Here is a 20,514-nt window from a genome sequence, read left to right as displayed (position 1 = left end):
CTTGTAATCCTGGGGTCTCGGGTTCGATTCCCGGCGGTGCCCGGATTTATAACTTGTGTTGGGCAAGGCCGTGGTCTAGGCAACACGGAGTTTTCTTTCGGGGGGCTTCCCCGGTTTCTCCGTGGCATCCCAACAATTACTCCATTCACACACAGAAGAAGGCAATGGCAAACCACTTCTGGATCATCTGCCAAGAACGTATATGAACAGGTCCCAGTCCGAGAAAAGGGTGGAAGGATCCTGTTCATATGGACCTGTCGTCAGACAGAACACTAAAAAAATATAATAGTAGTAACAGAAGCGTTAATAGTAACAACAAAAATCGGCTGATGAACGCAAATAGGCCTGTTCATCTTGTTAAAAATTTCTACAGTCCGTTTTATTTGTTCAGTCCTCACCCACCCGGCATCTTGCGCTACTGCGCGGTGTCCATTGGGTAGAGTATGCAGAATGCAGCAAGTTCGTTGCTACGGGACACATTGCAATTCGGTACCCTTTTGTTTCCGAGTGTACACGCAAGGTTTGTACACACCTGTCCTCAGTAGAGGGTAATTTTTCATACCTCCTCTAATTTTAACATCGGCTCTGATATCTTTAGCCTGAAGAAGGAATTAATACGTTCCTCCACTTACTTTTTCATTCAGTAATTCTACTTTTTTTTTCTTCAGAAAAATTGTTTTTCAGTTTCATGTGATTCTCACGGCAAACAGAGATAACTTCCTTAAATAGCACTAACCAATCGATCTTTGTAATGGTAAAGTGTTGTGTTTTCTTCGCGGTACGGATCAAATTCTTAAATGTTGTTAATACGAACTTCACGGATTCAAAGAGTTACAGTTATCTAAATCTTTGGCCCCTGAAAGACTATGCTGTACCGCCGTAATTCAGCCGCCATTAGGTGAGGTGTGCAGAATGCGAAAGGTGGAGTTCTTCACCTCGCCATGCTACCCTCTACCCACCTGCCAGCCAGGTTCGTAAATGCCTGTCTTAAATGTACACTGACCTGTTTATCTGTCCTCTTGTCTTGTCTTCCCCGTGACACGTGTAACATTGTGTGTGACGATGTTGTGTGTTGGGCCCGGAACGTTGCTTCCGAGGAGACTGCAGACGGCTCGCAGTTTGTGTGTCTATAACCACAGGTTCGATCCACTTTCGTGTCGTCAATTTCTTTGGCGATGGTCAATCATCTGTGACGGTTCAACTGTCGTTAATATTGCGACTTGAACCAACAAAATAAAACATAAGTTCATTGTAATTACAATAAAAATTACAAGAAGAGAGACTGTAAATTAAACTTAGAAAAAACTTTGAATCTCACAGTTTTTACTGGTAATGCTACTACTACTAAAATGAATAAATGCATTTGTCTTTAGCTTCGACTACAACACCAACACCAACACCAACAACCACAACACCAACAACACCAACACCAACACCAACAACACCAACAACAACACCAGCGGAATAAAGAGATGGCGCTGCAGTCCATCGGCCCCCTGCATATTTTGCGGACAAGAGCTTTGTCGAGTTCCTGGTCATTGCTTTTATTTTCTCCTCCTTCTTTTTTCTTGGCTTCAGCATTGATATGTTGATTGTATCAGGTGATGACATCGCATCAATCTTTGTGTTTATTTTCAACCATACTAACTCCTGTTTCCTCTTATTTTTTTCAGAGAAAGAAAATTGAATTCAAATCTGCCATTTTTCTTGTAAAATTCGTCTGTCCCCCTTGGTTGCTTGGGGCGTTTTTAAGCAAATAACTTGATATTTCTGATTATTGATTGAGTTCTTGGGACGGTGGGAAAAAATAGGCTTGACCGAACACATAGCAAGTAGAAGGGATACAGGAAAGAAGGGAAAATTTATAATTTGAAGGATCGATAGTCGATTATATCGACACTGAATTACCGTTTAGGCGCCTTCGCACTGAGGGACCGGCCCTGCAAAGGGTTATATTATTTTATCGTGGCAGCAAACAGCCCGAGTGTCTTATTAATGGCGACCAGCGCCTGTCCGTTGCGTGTGTGTGCCTTGGCGGTCATCGGGGTATGAAGACGTACCACGATCGTCCGCTCCCGAGGCATTCCGTTCCTCCAAACTTGTTTATTCAAAACTGAAATTATGCCGTGAATATGTAGTTAGCTTTTAAGATAACGATTCGGGATTACGAGGGTTTTTCTTTTTACCTTGGCCAGTCTGGAGATAAGACCAGTCCGTCCAAGGGAAGTGAGTCGATAACCGGAGTGTATATATACAGAGGCTGAAGCCACTTACGAGCACTCCGAGTTCTAGGACAACCGCTATTATGAAGTTGCTTGCTGCTTCTTTGGTGCTTTCAGCATTTATCCTTGTTTTGTGTAAGTATGGATCTGTGATCTGAATCGGGATTTAATTGTATTATATTAGATTGAATTGAGCCAAGCTAGAGCTGGCTCTGTGTTTGAGACGGCGGACGGTGCGTATGCGTGCGGTGAGCTTGTTGGAGGGAGAACTGATGCGGACCAACCCTTCTCGCCAGAACACAGAAAGAAGGAAGTCAGTCAGACATTCTCTCTCTAGTTATCGGCAACCTCTCTCCGGCTGGGTACGCCCTGTGAGGTGACCTCAGGTTGTATGTGTTTTATTGTAGTAGCTGCCCGTCCTGTTTGTTGGAGGACGGGGGCCGCTACTGATTTGTTGAGATATTTTGGATCCCTCGTGGTTGTCCAGGCCGAGGTAGACGTAGGGTGTATTGCCGAGAGGGCACCGTATTGTGAGGCCTTGATTGTATTTATATATTTTCATTACGAGCCTTTGGTTTTGTAATTGTTTTATCAGTGGCTCCTGGCAGTGTACATGTTTGACATTTATGTTAAGAAATTAAATTGGTTTATTGTTAATTGTATCTTATTGTGTTTGAGTACATTATTGTCTGGGGCGTGGGGCACGCGAACCTACGACATGTAGAACTGACACCTCCTTCCCGTTTCTACTGCGGTTGAGGTTGGGGAGAGCGGTCACTGGCATGGCAGAGCATGTTACAAGGCAATGTTTTCCTGTCACAGTCGTGTTATCTCAGGTGCTAGTGAAGTAAACAAGTCGATGTCATTTCGCGGTCACGGCGTGAGGTCACGTTTTACTGAACTTATTTTTGCACTAAGAACCTGGAAACATAATCCGAAAATTTTAAAACTGCTGAAAACGAAACAGGCGGCTGAACTCTGCGTTACTGTTCCGTACGCATACATCTGTGAAATGTCAGAGTTATCTTGAGAAGCTAATAGTAGCCCAGCTAGTCATCATCATTGTGATTGTGTGGTCAGTGAGTACCTCTGAAACGTCGGTCATTCCAGATTACATCGCGCAACGTCCGAGAAAGCGACTATGTTCATGATCTTTTTTTTTTTTCAAGTGTGTCCTCAATGCGAGAGCCGGTCGCAATGTCAGGACAAGTCCTGTGGCCCAGAAGAGGCCTGTGTTCTGGATAGGGTCTGCTTTATGAGATCCTGCAACCGGTCACCCAAGTGCGTGCCCAAAACAGAGGGTGTGTATCAACTGACGAAAATATCTTTACCGAGCTTGCAGCAGCCTCGTTTGAGACACTGTTCTTCCTCTTGGATATATGCGTGTTTGTTTGTTTGTTTGTATACACGTATATAGCTTGCATCACAAGCGTTGAGCATGTGGTAGTGAAAATGGTAACAGAACTGACAGTCCCTCTTTGTTTGGCTTGTTTCCCCAGTTCCAGTCTGCGGGGTCAAATGCCAGCCGCAACAACGCTGTGAATTTCATAAGGCAAATATTAATGGAAAATTGAAGTACTCTTTTACTTGCATCGAAGCATGAGAGACGTCTGAGGAAGGAGACACATTCATCTACCACAGACCCATCTTAAGCGTAACTAATTCAAGTTGACTAAGCAATATCTTAAACAAATTTATCTCAATTGTAAAGCATGTATAGAAAATATTTAGAATAAAGCCAATATATAAACTTCCTTTCCGTATAGACGAATTTACGTCAAATTCTCCGGAACCGTGGTTCCACTGACAACTTTTCCTTCATTCACATTTGTCCCGTCTTTGTAGGGTCTGCATTTTCTTACCTCTCTTGGAGGTTTATGATTGATTTGTTTCTAATTTTTAAATGTGATAGGTATGATATTCGCTTTTGCACCGAATACCCGAGTTTGTTCGCATCTTCATTTCAAAACGAACATCTCAACTATTCTCCATATTTATTGCTAAAATAATGACCCGCTCTCTTTAATTATGGCATGTTGTATGATTCCCATCCCTTATTTCTTATATTCTGCGTGGTTCGGAGTATTTTTGAAATATTAACAATGTATACATTTTAATTTAATATTGTAATTTTACTTGTTTTCATAATATGAATCCTTAGTCAAACATGCATACGTGTTTCACTTTCATTAAAATAAACAATCACCGCTTGTGTAACAAATTTTCTATGAGACGAACACATAATTAATTAGTAACTGTTTGTGTTTTATATGGAATAAAGCATTTGAAATGAATTTTATTAAGCTTCTACAGGAACATAGGCAAAACAGTATATTGAACCTGGAAGCTGTACAGACAAAAGCAACAGGGGATAACTTGATATTTATTCGCGATAGATCGCCGAATTTATTTTATGATTTTCGATGTCATAAGGGGACGGATGAGAATTCATTTCCAAAATATCCCGGGGCTTCAAGTACCAGTATTAGTTTTCCACTGAATCTGAAGGACGCACTGGATTTATAACAGTTTTAAAAATTATATGATTCCGTCATTTGGTCGTTTACAATAATTAGAACATTGACATTTATATAGAATCTCACCATTGCAGACTGAAGTGTCTTGCGCGAACACTTAACACTGATTAACATCGACGCAAACTGGAGATATTTGAACGAACAATTTAGGACTTCAACAATGCAAGCCAAAGTTTCTTGCATGAACACTAATTTTGAAAATTCAAAACCGTTTCATATTATCGCCGTCATCCGATGGTGGAGAATTCCTTTTCCGTCCAAACTTAGGTCTCTATTAGCTTCAACAACCGTCCCTAGTTCCCGTAGGTCTGCAATCTGCTACTGTTCGTTTACGAAGACCATCCCTCTGTATGAGGATTGTCAGACTCTTTGTTTAATAAGGGCCGCTCGGAAAACAGGCGACTGTTTTGGGAACCATCGTGTTTGGAAATAGGTACTAAGGAAAACTGGGAAATTCGAAGAGAACCTGTGTTCGCTTTTATATTGTTCTTTTCCAGTTTCCATAAAACTATTTTTAAAATTAAGCAATTGTAAAAAATCACTCACAATGCAAACTATAGTTCAGCGTAGTTTATTTTACGATGTTGACATAACATGATTATATAATATGGGATGGGTGAATAAATTAAAATTATGAATTGTGAACGATGTGGAAGGAACATGTGTTTTATTGTAAGGTTTTATTACTTAGCATGACCATCGATTAACTGGGAGATTGCTGGGAGGCAAGCCAGGCATCTGCCGCTTGTATTAAAGGACTTAAAACTGATGCTAATTTCTTTATCTCTCTATCGTGGATATCGTAACAGAGGCTAGGACAGACTTTGCCAGTAGTGACTATGATATCTCAGTCAGGATAGACTGGCATACTGGCTGAGAATCAAACCCCAGACCATCCGAATACAGAACATAAATACTAACCACTCAATCGCATAATATTTTAACTCATAAATGATATAATTTTACAGACAAATATTTATGTATGTTCATCGCTTAACGACCAGGCTAGTTTTTATTTTCTCATAAATAATTTATAGCTCCACAAAATATGAATAATTTTTAGACGCTTCTCATTCTACATAGGTAACGCTTGTAAATCTACCCTCAGTGGTGACAGTGTCGCACCCAACTCAGAATTCTGCATGCCCTCAGTGCGAGGCAACATTAACGGAAGCAGATTAACAGCATATTTAATGGCGAATGCGAAACCATAACCCACAGTACTTTTAAAATTAAAGATGTGTGTGTAGAATAAAAAAATAGCTTTATTTATAAAAGTTCCTTTATAAACATAACAACGTTCAGAGAATCTTTAAAAACGAATCTTTGTCAAAAACATATTTTTGTATGTTTAAAGAACAAGGATAACTTTTCTTACACGCTTTTCTGATAATCATCTACGCGACTAGGTATAGAATTTCTATAAGGTATAAAATATCAAAGAAAGAAGCATAGTATATAGAAGGAAATCCAACAACATAAAAATCACTGTTCGATACAAAACTAACTTCGGAATCGAAGGAATTTGATTCAAAATCCAGTTCTTTAGTATTTGGAAAACATGAATCCGTTCCATCTTAAGGATTTGGTACTCCGTGGCGTTGGTGTATGAGAATCCTCATTATGCACTGTGTTTGGGTGTTCGTTGGTTATAATGCCAGAACACTTCACTCACAAACTATTATGCTCAGTATCGATTCAAATTTGTATGGGTCAGTGAATTTATGCATGTGGTATTGAAGAATAGATTTGCTCACACGCAAAGCGAACAGTATCCAACGTACCACTGCATTGTGCCATTATGTGCAGTGTATACACTATACACTCACTCCTGGGAACTGTGTAACCTGTAGGCATGCAGTATGTCGAAGGCATGATTTATGAAAGCGTGTGTTACGTGATAGCAGTCAGCCAGGATACTGTTCGATTTGGAACCAAGTGGATACGAGGGTTAACAAAGCGTCCGTTACGAGGCTTTGTTGAACATTCAGTACTCAAGTGTGTTTCTGAAAGCGATCTCTAAAGGAGAATTTGTAGAACACAAAGCAAGTTACAAATTCTTGAAAGCAAGATTGGAAATTTGAAAAAAAGATTTAAATTTATTACGTTGAATAATTTAACATGAATCTAACTTAAAACACAGTTTTATTTCAGAATTGAAATAAGACAGGCCTACATGACTACGGATTTTATATTTTGTACATTTCATTCTATACTGTTAAATCAAGTAGAAATTAATTTGATGAAACATGTAGCACGCATGGCGGAGGTAAGAAGTTAATGTAGTATTTTGGTAGAGAAACCTGAAAAGAAATCTACCAACCGGCATTTTGTTCGGTTTAGTTTTTCCCCTCCCATTTTTCGAACCGTCTCCGATTCAGACCGACAAACTGGGTGTCTCTCTCTCTCTCCAGTTGTGTTCACATCTTCGGTTGCATCAGCCTGTACGAATCGTTACCATGGTTTCATTCTGCACGGTCCTCTCAGAAGTGGACAGTACGGGTCACTTTTCACAGTCCATTGCTTTTGGATTCGATCGCCATTACCACACGGCCTAAAAACCGGCGAATATTTCGTCCTGGTCGCTACTGCTTTTGACTTGTTGCTTTAAAATCACTGTTTTTCGTAATCTCAGTTTTCGAGACAGATGCTTGTCTTCTGGGATATTGCACCGTGTAGTGTAGTAGGCTACATATTGACCGACGCTTCAGAGGTGCTTACTGCCTCCATCATCACCGCCTGTAAACATTGGTCAGTGTATAGCAGGCTACGTGGCACAACTTCGCAGAAGATAGTTATCTTCATTTTCATCGCTTTGAGAACCTGATATTTCATCAATAAATTTGTTCTTATGCGCAATGAAACATTATTTTGAAACATTTCTTCAAGGTGGACACGAAGGAGATATTTCTTTCGACCTTAAATAACTAATAATTTGAAGATTTCTGTCTTCTGGGTTATTGCGCTGTGTAGTCTGGTCGATGTTAACCAACGTTTCAGAGGTCATACTGCCTCCGTCATCAGGGCGATGAATATGCCAATAGGGTGTGAGGAGTTGGATTTTATAGGCAGGGAAGTGAAAGGTGTAGCCTGCCCCGAGCCAATGGGAGCAGGTATGGGAGTGGACCAATGGTAGCACGTGGGCGAGGGTGGGAGAGGGAGAGAAAGTAGAGAGAGAAAGGTGAGTGTAGTTGTATGGATAAAGGCCCTGAAAGGGGCCGAGTTAGTGGTCTGGTTGGTTCTGGCGGCGCACTCTTGCTCGTTCTCGGAGTCCTCGGAGTGTGTGGATCAGAGGCTTCCAGGACCGGCTCAGGTGAAGTCCATCTTCCCTGTTAAAGTTATCAGGATGAAGTTCGATCTCGATGGCTTCCCTGATTAACCGGTCCATGTAGCCGGTTTTTGATACAAATTTTAGAGTAAGGATTTGGTGTTCAATAGAATGTCTTTGCATGTGTTTTTATAAAAGAGAGCCCTTTCTTTTCGTTTATAGTGTCCAGAAACAGGGGTTTTGTACCCAGTGGCAGTGATGTCCCCGTCCAAAGCAGCCAAATTGCGAATGTGATACGTAGTACGCACGTAAGATTTATTGGGACTCTGACATAAGCTTCTTTATTTTACATCAGCAGGCATTCTTCTTGAAAGTAGATGTTGAACTGCCCTGTTGCAGGCTCTTATCTAGGGCACGCTCTAGGTGATTAACTCCAATGGTACAATGGCTCTAGGCTTATATTTTATTTAGAGACGATGATCACGAGTTTTCGCAGGCGCCAGAGAGCAATTGTTTGTATTGGACTTACCTCATATAAATATGTTATGGGTTCCGTACACACACGCATTTACTGATTCCCTTTGATGAAAAACGGATTTTGATTTAAAAATGTTTTTTTTTCTGAATCTGTGTTTGTCATGGAGATATTTCTCCGTGTTGAAATAACTCTGTCAAAATTGTAACCTTTAGGCTTGACTGTAGTTTCACTACTCATAGAAATTCAAGCATTAAAATATTCGCTGTTGGGTTTAACCTATTGTGAAATGAAAGTTTTAATACCACTCAACTTACTGGATCCGGTGATACAATGTAATGGTTAATATTCCTGATATTTGGAAAGTCCCAGGTTCAAATCCCAGTGCGGAGATCAATTGCTCAGAAGTTGAGCACACTAATTATGTAGCACTGTAAAGTTCTTGAATGAGAGGTTAAGGAACATTATGTTAAGTGGAACATTGTTTTATATACGGAAGAGAACTAGGCAGATTCTTTATTTTGTAAACTACATAAACCGTTATGATTGAGGTAGTAGATTCCCCAGAAATATTGGCGTCCATCTGCAAGTTAACACGGCGTTCTAACCCACGAAGCTGCCATGGGAAGATAATGTGTGTGCTTGTACTCTGTTTACTGACAGTCTATATTGACTCCAAATTATATTTTCGTAGTGCATTAAGAAATATTTTGTTTTTTTAACATTGTTTTTCCTTTTTGTGGCAGGTGGAGTTACGTAGTGCTTCCTGAAGAAAGGCGAGCAGTGAGAAGCCTACAGAAATGTGAGTTATATGCCTGATAATTTTTTACACATTTGGAAGCTAGCAAAATGACAGTTTGGACAAATGTATTAATTTATTAGTGGACACTAAACGTAGTTGTGTTTAAGCGCATTTTTAATTAATATCTAGGAAATTTCTATTAATAACATGAAAATATGTTTCTTACTTGGCATTACCATGGCAAGATACTTCTGTAGGAACGAAATTACATATTTGACGTAAGATGTATTGGTAATATAATTACTGTAGTTGAAATGGCCTGAACTAGCAGAGACTTTAAATGAAGACGGAAATGTAAATTTCAAAATGCTCTGGGTTTTCGCGTTCTGTAGACACGCAGGTAGACGTCAACGGATTGGAAAACCGTACTTTTTCCATTTTAATTACTCCATCTTCAGCCTTGACGATGGACGCAACATTTTTCTCTGATATGTTGGCATCTTCCTTCAAATCTACACTGCGCCATAGTCTAGAAACTCAACGTCATTATCCTCACAGCAGTGAAAAACTCGCATATGTGCCACTTGTTTGTTTGTTTGTTCCTTGGTCTTAATAATTACAGAATTAGAATGTTATTTAAGGTACGAATAGAAGGTAGAAATGGGAATGAAGAGAATTGGAGAGAATAAGAAAGCAATCAAGGATATGGGAAAGAAAATTAAGAATTAGTTGAAAAACGTTCCAAGTCAGTAGAATATCTGCTGCATAGACTTTGGAAGTACTAAAAACCGTAGCGATCAGGATATGTAAGATTTGTAATAGTTCTTACATATTTTAAGGTACGAGGGCAATTTACTAGACACTGAAAGCGAAGTATTAGCGTAAGCCACTTTTATTTTATACACATCACGAATGAATATTTGACATTGAACGAGACAGATTTACACTTAATATTTTTCATGTGGTTTTCCACGTTTAAGAACGACTGTGATACAAACTTCTTCGTCATTAATTAAATCATTAATAACCTTCTCATTTTAGTGATAATATAGTGCAGACAGTTAGCACTCATTCTGTGTTTCATGTGCGACGTTTAATATGATGAAGTAGATAATTTACAAATAGTTGTGCTTGTTCACGCGATTTGTTTTCATGTGTTGTCTTCACATGGGACAGACGTCTTTTTGAAATCAGTTTGTGCCATGCAATTTCTATAAAGAAACAAAGAAATGCGAGTGCATAGCCAAACATTAGTAGATAAATAGGTGATTGCATGTGTATGATGCTGATATTAATATACTCGTCGGCTAACGTATAAGACAGAGTTGACTTAGTCGAAATTCTTGCTTCGTCAAGATATATGTTTCTCCATTGCATAAAAATTCCTGACTCCACAATTCTATCTATGACGTCATTAAGATGTTCTAGCAGCGGGTTACCCTTCATGACTGCCATTACAATTTCGAAATTAATGACGTCACCATCTTCCAGGTCACAAAGCAATGGCCTGTTATTTTCATCCGTTAACATTCCAATTAATTTCGCGTACTTTGTATCCATATCCGAACAAATTGTTGTAATATTTTGGTATGTCCGTGCCCAGTTGGCGCAAGTGACTAAGTCGGGACAGAACACCATACCTTTCAAAATTTCCTTGCCCACAGAATCGGTGGAGTCTTCAAATAACTTCTGATTCTCTTCGCTGACACCAAATTTCTTTCCAGATTTTAACATTTCTTCTATAGTTTTAATAGGTTCTTCATATCCTGTATCAATGAGAAAGGAAGTCAGATAGGCCTGGAAGACGGTGCTGAATGCAATGCTGAAGCAAACCCATGAAAAGAAGAAAACTCTAAGGGAACTCGTGCGAGGTTTTGCCGTGGCTGACACCCCCAGCACTACTGCTATGATGTTGTATGAAATGCTTTGAACATTCCTGTAGGCTGCGAATTCCGGCAAGCGGAATTTTCGTCCAAATTTGGAAATGCAGACCATTACAACTACAGCGAGGACAACTGAGAGAATGAAAGAAATCCAAAGTTCGGGAGAAAATATTCCGAAGAAGCGACTCCAACTTGGACGTTTTACAGCACATGGCGTACACCAAGCTGCTTTTACGTTGTAGTAGCCCCGCGTGGCTTCCAGATTGTTCAAAAGTTTGTCTAGTCTTGTGACCCCACCAATTACTGCATCTGTTGTTCCGTCTTCAAGTGATGTCTTTATATATTTCATTTCTGCAATTTTGTGGCTCTTTGGATAGTTTGGAAACATGAGTATATAATCAATGTTCAATGTCTGAGCGATTACATCCAGCATGTCAAAGTTCCAATCAAAATAAAAAATATCAGAAGTTGATTTCGGTACCACGAAATGGTCGGCCATTCTGAGTATGAAAGTGATGGGACATCCGTGTAAATTCTTTCCGACATTTCGTTCGAATATCCCGGCGATTCTGACATCGTTAAAATTTTGTGCCGAAAATATCTTTACAGGCACAGTGCCTGTTATTGGGTTGCATCGCTCTGAATTTTCATAGGGCAACCACGTGTGTAAAGTACATTGTGTATTTTGAGCCGAATTAGTTTGGTGTTCTTGGATAACCTTCGTTCCTTGGTCGTTTGACTCAGAAAACAGAACAACGCCATTCATAACTTTGTGGAGCCAGAGTTTGTTGAGTATAGCGTGTGAAAGTTTTGTAGTGTTATAATTTGAGCAGGTGTTTATTACAGGAAGAACAAATTTCGCTCGGGGATTCCATGAGTCCATTACGGTCAAGCCTGCCAATTGCTTAGAAATATGATCAGTAAAGTCGTTAAGGTCCCGGCAGGCTCCTGATGCCAAAATAATATAATTTCCATGAGAGTGTATTTCATTTCTCGTGTTTCTTTCGATCTCATAAGAAGTGTCCAACACGAGTATTGGCCAGCGGTTTGAATTTTGAAGTGTTTCTATCAAATACCTGACTTCATCGCTATTTGAATATTCTTCAGCAAGTGGCAGGACTATCACGAGAGGACGCCCGAGAGAAAAATGTTCTTCGCTGATGGACTTGGTGCACTCCATCAAAGGGTGTTCAGGAAAATTGACTTGAAGAAACGCAAGGGATGTTCTGAAAATTACGGCGAAAAACAGTGGAACAAACATGGTGCGGTGAGATTTCTGAAGTTCCAAAAAGTGAAATAGTTTTTGCCTAATATATTACAAGAATTTCAAACTAATATAAAAATTGTTCGAAACCACAACGTTCCAATCTGCGTCGAAAAGTGTTGTGGAATTCTTGTATTTTCACAGGCTTCCTTGATTGCTTGACAGTTGAACCGTCACACGTCCACAAATTCTTTCCTGTAACACAAAATATTAGAATTCTATCAGGTTTTTTGGACTACCAGATATCAGTCTTTAGTTATATTTGGTCTTAAACCTTCATAGACTTATAATAGCATTTGTAGAAATTCGGTAGTGTTAATAACTTACAGTTTTTCAGTAGAAGTGTTCTACAAGTTACAGCAGCTATTCATTTGAAGCTATTTCAAAAATTATCACGAATTCTTAATTTCGTTTTCAAGTTTTAAAGCGCAGATATAATTTTGTAGTCGGTGTCCAACAAGCACTTACTCACAGTGTGGCTAAATTGAACCTATCGTCTGGCACAGACAACGGAGAACTGAAAAAGCGATGGTGAGTGTTTGTGTATTTGACTGTAGGTAAGACGTACAAATTACTTTCTGATATTTACCACTTCCATTAATGTTACTGGTATATGGTAATTTCACCCATGTGGAAAATAATAATACATAGTTCCTTATTATATGGACAAGCTAGAACAGTACCTTCGGAATGCGTGATTAATGACGGCTGATTACTGACCAAACGACGTCTTATTATGGTAGTAAGCCTTTGAATGATGATGATATTGACATTTATTTTTCCCATTACTTGATTGGTCCTTTGATCGCTTTTCTACCCTCCATTTTCTTTATTTCACCTTTCCTTAATGACCTCTCTCTCGCTTTCTGTTTTTGTTGATTTTATTTCGAGAGGACAAAATACGTGAAACATTTTGTGACAAACTTTATTTCTTCGTTGGCTATTTGTTTGCCCTTCTCGCTACCTCAAAGATAGAGGGCCTGCCCCTCTTCGGCTGTCCGCGACTGCTTGTTCAGTATATTCCCCAGCTACCCCACATATCTGGAGGCCTACTCTTTCATCATAACCTGGAGACTTGTCATGCCCTGGTAACAAGGGACAAACTTGGCCTAGGCCAAAACACATGCTTTCGCAAGATGTAGCATTTGATAACAGAAAGTTGGACAAAGGTTTTCTTCAGTCGTATGCTTGTTTGTGCCGAGGAGTACGTTTCTGGATCAGGCACGCCAGTCTAGAATATGTGTCAGACGTTTCGGAGGTAATCATCTTTCCCTGATCTTGGAGACAGTGACGACATCTGTAATGATGGACTTACGCTCCGGGTTGAAACAGCCGATCGCCCAAGATTTACGATTCAGTACCAATTTCGTGCTCGTGCGATATTTCAGAAAAATATTTTCAAATTTATTATTTGTTATAATATTGATGTATTGACTTTTGTAACTGAATTGTGGGACTGGCAGATAGATATACTTTACTGGCCAATAAGACTTCGAAGTAGGATTAATGTTCCTTCGCGACACAAAATAACATGCTATAATTTGGGAATAATTTGAGTCAACGTTTCTTATTTATTGCTGTAGATATCGATATAAAATGACTGTGTACTGGTATTAATGCCATCATTCAACCGAATAGATGGATGTCTTGGTGCGGTACCCGTGACATTAGAGTATTAGGCTCCTCGTTACATACCGTGTTTTGTTTTCGTCCGAGTGTTTCCTTTTCACTTTATTTCCAATTACTTTTACCTTGCGTTGTCGAAAACAGCGTAAAAGTAAAAATACTTCTGAATTTGAACGTTTGCTACTCGTATGGGCGAGAGCCCTTCGAAATTTGTCAGCACAATTAACGAGATAACACATGAAAGGGAAACTGTATTTAACATGTAATTAAATGCGCGTGTACTTGGTGTACTTGTCATTGCACGGAATACAGGCTATTATTTTGTTAAAATTTCACCAAAGTGCTTCGTAAAAATAAAAATCCTATCTTTACAGCACATTTATTTTATTCAATTATATCGATAGCATTATCGTAAATAATCTGTACATGTACATCTCTGTATTTTGAGGTCTGGTTATCGAGATTAAACTACGTTTTTTTACAGCAATTGGTAGCTTGTGCATGCGTTTGGTTCCACATGATTAATTAAAGTTTGGAATATATGCAGACAGCGCAAATCCACAATGAGCCAGACAGCAAAACCAGTGGACTGCTTTGCTCCGGGCTGAACGAGTTTGGTTTGAATCTCGTTAGGGACAATTACGCAACAAGGGATTTCGATACGATATTTGTCTTATGGGTTGTCATGCAGTGTTTTGCTGTATGTGGGTCATACGTTTCGATTTACGTATCGCCTTCTACCCAGCAGATTGAGGTAATAGTTTCTCTAAAACGTTGGTAGCTACGCGGCAACAATCCCACGATCAATATTTTCTCAGAAGGGACTTCGTAATTTATTCAGGTCACCTAATAAATAATTTTGTATTGTTATTAATCAAGACAGTTATGATGGGCCATAAATGTAGAACATCAGCCAGTGTAGCTCACTGTGTAGTGTCTGGGCAACCGCGGAATCGATCCTCGGGAGAGGCAAAGAAAGTTTCTTCTAGCCTCTGCGTCCCACCCAGTCTCCTATCCATTGGAGGTCCTTTCCCCGCGGTTAAGAGCGGTCGGGGTGTGATGCTGACCACTTACCCTCCACCACCCCATCTAGTACTGTGATGAAGCATGAATAGGAATTAGATCCACCCCCATCCAAGCACTTCCATGGAGAGCTGAGGGGGATATTTTTAATTTGCTTTGCATGCGCGTAAGAAATAAAGAAAGAAAATGCATGTAGGATTTTAGATGATTTAAAGACATTAGGTCTGAGAAGAACACGTAAATGCAGCATTATGTTGAATTTTGGTAAAATAAGATATGTTGACGATTTTAAACAAGGAAAGAAGATGACGTTCCAGGAATTAAAACGAGAAGCCGAGAATAGGGAAAACTGGAGAGCTCTTTTTGGGCAGAGCAATGGACCTGTCGTAAGACAGAACACTAAATAAATAAATAAAGATATGTTATTATGCGTAATCAAATGGGACTGAGTTGGGTTGTTGCCCAGTGTGGAGATTTGGTATGGGCGTTGTTGAAACTTCCTATTCTATTTACCAACGAGTAAAGTGTTATATTGTTACAAGCTTCATATAATGTGCCCCGTCCAGTTACGCGCTCCGGCTCGAAATGACCAGAAGGATACGTAAGACACTCCTCTTTTCTTTTGAATTTGTTCCTTATGTCTTGTTCTCTCCTTCATGTCGGTCCGTGAAGATCGCGCCAATACAGAACAACCATTTCCATTCCGGGAAACTGCATGTGAAGTCCCCAGTGGGATAACGCCTTCAACTCTAGTGGACGCCATGTTGATACCAACTTCTCTAAAAGAAATGACCCTTTTAACAACTTTTCTTCCCTTCTACATTATAGCAAGCCACGAGTTTTTCTGTCCTCTATTCTTGACACAGAAATGGCCCTGTCTTCTCTGATGATAATGCGAAGTGTCCCAAAGGATTTTACAGGGGTGCTTTTATATTCGTTGGTTTTTTATTTTGTATTACGTTGAGCTGTCCCCACTTAATGGTACCTGCACCTTGTCGTGGTGGTGGGGCTTGAGTACCTCAGTGACCCCAAGAGCTATGCTGGCGGTAGCATTGCTACTGGTAGGGCCTCCCTAGCCAGATTGGTCGAGGGGGAGAGGTCAGACTAAGACGGGTACCCTGGTCCTCCAGGTTGGGGGTTGGTCGCAAGGCTAACAACCTTGCATCGTAAAAAAGAATAAAGTTGAGAATAATTTGATGAATGAAGCCGGACTGTCCTCACGAAGACGAACATTAGCTAGGAACAAGGATAAAAATTTGGTACTACATATTGGAACATGGAATGTGCGCACTCTGCTACAAGTAGGAGCGATGAATGGTATAGCTGATGAAATTATAAAATATAGAATGGAAATTGTCGCTATACAAGAAATTAGATGGAAAAATAAGGGAGTAATAAATAAGGCAAACTTCTCCATATATTATTCTGGGAAAGACGATAGGCAAGGAGAATGTGGAGTAGGATTTATTGTTACCAGGCAAATGCGTAAGGCTGTGCTGGCCTTTACACCAGTAAGTGAAAGAATATGTACACTTAGAGTAAAAGGGAAACTCCATAATATAACACTTGTTAATGTCTATGCACCAACCGAGGGGACAGAAGAGGTGGCAGTAGATGGTTTCTATGATGAATTGCAGTCTGTATGTGATAAAATTTCGAAACATGACATGATAATAGTATTTGGTGATTATAATGCAAAGCTTGGGAAAGAAGAAGTTTATGTCAAACTATTTGGAAGGAATAGTCTACATGAAGAAACTAATAATAATGGCCTAAGGGTAGCACAATTTGCAGCTGCAAATAATTTAAGGGTCATGAGCACATACTTCCCAAGGAAAGATATTCATAAGGGTACTTGGAAAATTCCTGGAACAAATAATTTTAATCAAATAGATCATATATTGGTATCTAGGAGATGGGCGACAGATGTAGAAAATGTGCGCACATTCCGAGGGGCAAATTCTGACTCGGACCATTATTTAGTTGGGTTTAGAATGAAGCAAAAAATATGTATGGTTATGAAAGGGAAAATGGAAAGAATTAAAAGGTGGAATGTAGACAAATTAGAAGATAGGGGTACAGTACAGGAGTATCAGTGTAATTTAAACTTAGAATTACAAAAGATAGAAAAAGGGCCTAATATTGAAGATGAATGGAACTGCATAAAGAATGCCATTTTAAATACAGCACATATAACTGTTGGAGAGACAAGACGATCAAGAAATGAAGATTGGTATGATGATGAATGTAGATCGGTCGTGGAACAGAAGAAGCAAGCTAGAATGAAATGTTTACACCGAAATACGAGAGCTAATAGAAATCTTTATAATGAAAAATGGATATTGGCCACCAGAATATGTAGAAAGAAGAAAAGAGAAATGTTAGGAAGAAAGATCGACAGTATGATAGAACACCATCGTAGAAATGAAAGTAGAAAATTGCATAAGGAGCTTAAAGAAGTAACACAAGAATACAGACCGAAAGCTGTAGCATGTAAAGATAGTCAAGGAAATCTATTGACAGAGAACCGTGATATTGTTAATAGATGGAAAGAGTATTTTAGTGGTATCCTGACCGGAAATATAATTGAGACAGAGCAGCCAACATATTATACTGTGGATAATTACATTGAAGATCCTACGTTTGAAGAAGTGCAAAAAGTAATCAAATGTCTGAAAAATGGTAAAGCACCCGGAAGTGATGGGATTACTGCTGAACTACTAAAAAAGGGGGGAGTCAAGTTATGGGAGAGAATACATTATCTGATATTGTTGATCTGGAAAGAAGAAAAGATTCCAGAGGAATGGACCCTAGGAGTAATACAACCTATACATAAAAAAGGAGATAAAATGGAGTGTACCAATTATAGAGGAATTACACTTCTGAATGTAATATATAAAATCTTGTCAAGTACTCTATATAATAGATTGGTTGTATATGTAGAAGAGATGTTAGGAGAGTATCAGTGTGGCTTTAGAGCAGATAGATCAACGATAGACCAGATATTTGTATTGAGGCAGATTCAAGAGAAAGCCTATGAATATAACATTGACTTAAATCATTTATATGTGGACTTCAGACAAGCATTTGATAGTCTCAATAGGGAGCAAATGTTAAATGATATTCTCCTATTAGGGATACCATCTAAATACGTCAAGCTCATCAGAGCGACGTTGAAAGACTCCAAGGCTGTAGTAAGAGTAGATGGTGAGCTAACTAAACCATTTAATGTCAATATGGGAGTTAGACAAGGAGATGCTCTCTCGACAATGCTCTTTAACCTGACGCTGGAAGCATCTATTCGGAAACTTGAGATCTCAGGACATATAGGCATCAAATCAATACACGTGAGTGCATATGCAGATGATCTAGCTATTATTAGCAGGAATAAAGCTGCACTGGAAGAAACAGTATTAAAATTGATAGAAGAAACAGAATTAAGGGGGCTAAAAATAAATGAATCGAAAACAAAATATATGAAAGTTACAGGAGCAGCAAGAAATGTCACAAATAAATTGAGAATAGGGCATTATAATTTTGAACATGTGCAGAATTTTAATTACCTGAGTTCACAGATTAATACTATAAATTCAGTAACTAATGAAATTAAAGCACGTATTGTGAATGGTAATAGGTGTTACTATGCCTATCAGAATTTAATGAAGTCTAAAATACTGGGGAGGGGACTTAAACTGAGAATCTATAAAGTTCTGATAAGACCAGTAGTCACATATGGATGTGAAGCCTGGACATTAACTAGCTTTGATGAGCAACAACTTAGAATATTTGAACGCAAAATATTGCGGAAAATCTATGGTCCAATACAGAATAGTGATGGCTCCTGGAGAATTAGGATGAATCATGAACTAGATTGTATCATACAGGGAGCAGATATCGTGAGGCTAATCAAAAGCAAAAGGTTAGCCTGGCTTGGCCATGTTGCAAGAATGGAAGGAAACAGGGTAACTAGAAGAGTGATGGAATGGAGACCGATGGGAAGAAGGATGAGAGGGAGACCACGGAAACGATGGATAGACGACGTGGAGGAGGATGTGAGGACGATGGGAGTAAGGGGATGGAGAAGAATTGTGGATGATAGGACAGAATGGAAAAAATTCATCAAACAAGCTAAGACCCACACAGGGTTATAACGCTATAAGAAGAAGAAGAAGAAGAAGAAGATTACGTTGAGCTGTCCAAAAAAGTACCAGAGCGGTAGGAGAGGTTAGAAAAATGTAAACGTTAGCTAAGACATTCAAATTCTTCTGCGGCAGGAACACTTTCCTGTCCTCCGGAGACTAACGCTGCTATCATGTTGTGCATTTAGTCGGCCATTTCTCTCTTATGTGTCACGTCGTTTTCTGGCAACCCCTTCCCCCCGCCGTCCTCTACACACACACGCGCGCAGTAATTTAACCTCAAAGATCAAACCCCAGTTGCGTGTCACAAATTGAAAACTTAACACACAGCCCCCCCGAAAAGGATTGTGTTTTATGATACCTTTCTTTGTTGTTTCTTTGTGGAAAGGACTTTTTATTTACTTTGTGTTTCTTGTTTACACAGTAATTCAATGCCTCTGTTATTAAAAAAGAAAATACCAAAGGAATTATTTTTGAAGATGAGGTTCGAGGTTTATTTACGCTGACACTTCTATATGAAGTGTTCAAACTAGGGGTTAAGCGTCTCTTAATTACATAGCTCTTTCTTTAATACTGAGAGATGCAAAGAATTCAGAGTAGACACACACACTGCGTAGAGTGCATTGCAAATTAGTCTTATTAGGACGATGGGCTCTGATGAAATAAGACCGGATGGAAATGTAGACAAGGTCGAACGAAGGAATGCATACGTAATTTTCGTAGGGAAACGTTTTGGGAAACAGTCGGCTGCAACACCGGAGAAGAAGGCGGCAGGACTGAACGAAACCTCGTGTTCTGCTACCAGCGAGACGAGAACCGTAGTTTTCTCAGGTTGAAGACGACTGTACTCTGCACGGAGACTTGAGTTCGAACTCAGGGAAGTACTTTTGGGTGTGTAGTGGTAAAAGTGACTCTTATGTTTCCTTTGATAACCCTCGTTCCATTAAGCCATATCACCGTCTCAGAAGCGTGCGACTGGCTTGACCAACTGCTGGTTTCATTTGATGGTCTATCTCCGATCCAACATCCTGCAGGACTAAGAACAAGGAGTGGTTTGTAATTCTCGTAAGATTTGAGGATTATGGGGTAATAAAATACGTGTCTGTTGTGTCTTCTTAGAGTTTCAATATTGTCGTCAAAAACACATCGCTCTAAGCATACGAACTCCGCAGTTAGCGCTACTTATTCGTATTAGGCAGTCCCGGGTTCGAGCTTTTCTACGATATCAGATAAAGTGACAAAGAATATTTATTATTTTATCAGTCACTCCTTGCAGTAGGCATATACCGCTTCTTTTACGCCATTTTCCTGTAGCAAATTTTACTTATTCTGCTA

The 20,514-nt window shown here is 39.4% G+C and overlaps 2 long non-coding RNA genes across 3 annotated transcripts in view; both read left to right on the top strand.

Moving 5' to 3' along the window:
• The window catches only part of LOC110836827 (uncharacterized), a 234,325-nt gene that overhangs the window by 83,491 nt on the left and 130,320 nt on the right, over nt 1-20,514 (top strand). For both annotated transcript variants that reach the window (XR_015536152.1, XR_015536153.1), the window contains exon 3: nt 9,249-9,304. This is a non-coding gene — a long non-coding RNA (uncharacterized LOC110836827). The remainder of the gene's footprint in view (nt 1-9,248; nt 9,305-20,514) is intronic.
• On the top strand, nt 2,248-3,977 carry LOC110840174 (uncharacterized). The gene is made up of 3 exons (XR_015536102.1): nt 2,248-2,357; nt 3,392-3,523; nt 3,722-3,977. It is a non-coding gene; the product is annotated as an uncharacterized LOC110840174 (long non-coding RNA).

Source organism: Zootermopsis nevadensis, unplaced genomic scaffold, assembly GCF_977971745.1.
Source record: "Zootermopsis nevadensis isolate Lab colony 2312 unplaced genomic scaffold, Znev_1.0 Znev_ptg000021l, whole genome shotgun sequence".
Lineage (NCBI taxonomy): Eukaryota > Metazoa > Arthropoda > Insecta > Blattodea > Termopsidae > Zootermopsis > Zootermopsis nevadensis.
The sequence above is the reverse complement of the archived record's forward strand: the minus strand, read 5'-3'. Positions and strand labels throughout refer to the sequence as shown.